Source organism: Crocodylus porosus, unplaced genomic scaffold, assembly GCF_001723895.1.
Source record: "Crocodylus porosus isolate Cpor-Errol unplaced genomic scaffold, CroPor_comp1, whole genome shotgun sequence".
In the NCBI taxonomy this organism is placed as follows: Eukaryota; Metazoa; Chordata; order Crocodylia; family Crocodylidae; genus Crocodylus; species Crocodylus porosus.
The window spans coordinates 30,047,382-30,048,887 of record NW_017728907.1 but is presented as its reverse complement, the minus strand read 5'-3'; the positions used below and the strand labels follow the sequence as shown (position 1 = coordinate 30,048,887).

Below are 1,506 nucleotides of genomic sequence, written 5' to 3'. Positions count from 1 at the left end.
TCATTTGACCCCAGTACTCTTTCCTGCCATGGCAGGGGGTAGGACTAGATGATCTGCTCAGGTCCCTTCCGACCCTACAAACTATGTAACTATGAAACTATACTCATTGATGTCATGATTCTAGGTTTTAACATATAATTTTTATTTTTCTATAACAAAAGGTGATGATAAGTCCAAACTTCTAGCTAAAAGTAGGAAGATATTTTAAGTGTATATTGGCTTTCAATGGAATTTAGCCTTGTAGATCTCATTAGAAAATACTTATTAACTCTAAACAGTACAATGGCAATTCCAAAGAAGTGGGTTTTTTAACATAATTTCACATAGATATGTGCACATATATCTTAATATGGAATGTATATTGAAATCATAGGAAAGTTTCCCCGGTAATAATTTATACTGAAATGGCATTGGGAATTGGAAAGCCAGAACAAAATAATTTTGGGAGACACCTTTAAATGCAGAGTCACTTTATTTAGTCTTTTACACTCAATACATTCAAATATTCTTTCACATGTACCATATTTTGTTTGTTTGTTTTTTCCTCAAGAAAATGTTTCTAAGTTTATAGAGAATGAGGTCACTGACATTTCATGGATACAAGACCATAGAATACTACATTTTTTCTGACAGCAAGAAACAGCAGGAAATTTCCGCTTAATGTGAAAGTAGCAAAAAACGGTCTTATTGACTACTGACAACAAACTGTTTAGTTATGATTGCGAGTCACACCTCCTGGAATGACTGGGCTTTGCATAGAGAACAAAAATTGTGGAATGAAATGTATACCAGAGGAATAAAAAGAAATCAGGTTCTATGTATTCTCTCAATTAGGGTGCTGACAGATGTGCAAGCCCCTGCTCTAACTCATGGCACTTTACATAAAGCACCATGAGTTACAGCAGCCCCTGTGACCCAAAAGACATTTATCTACTGGGTTAAGGGGTGGGGGAGGGGGGGAATCACTCACTTGATGAGAGTTAATTTTTTGCGCAATTGGCCACTTTTAAAGCACTCTTAAGCCATGCACGTGTGTCACCACATGGCTGTAGAGTGCTTTTAGGGGGCCAGTCGCACAACAAATGTAACTTCTGTCTGCATCCTTAGTCTCCTCTAGAGTGTTTTTTGGCTATGCAAATGCATTAAATTCAGATGCTATTTACCATTGATCAATCAAATGCCTCTTTAATGATGGCCTTTGTCCCTGCCCCCTGCCTCCACCGCCAGTATGCTTTTTTCTTTGCCCTCAGGCCAGCCTGGATATCCACGCTCAGCCATGAAGTTTTCTTGGACTCTTTTCCCACTTTCCTGCACAGTGGAATTGCATCCTGCTGCGCCCCAAGGACAGTCTCCTTGAGGAAGGACCACCTTCCTGGTCCCCCATACTAGCTATACCCTGGGCTCCAGGTGCCTCTCTGACTACTGCCCTGAGCACATCAAAGTTGGCTTTCCTAAAGTCAAGTATTTGCACTGTGCTAGTTACCCTCCCCACCTTTCTCTGAATAG

At 40.2% G+C, this 1,506-nt stretch overlaps 1 protein-coding gene across 1 annotated transcript in view; it reads left to right on the top strand.

The window, feature by feature from the left end:
- The window catches only part of PLPPR4 (phospholipid phosphatase related 4), a 68,247-nt gene that overhangs the window by 29,655 nt on the left and 37,086 nt on the right, over window positions 1-1,506 (top strand). The gene's annotated exons all lie outside the window — the stretch shown is intronic.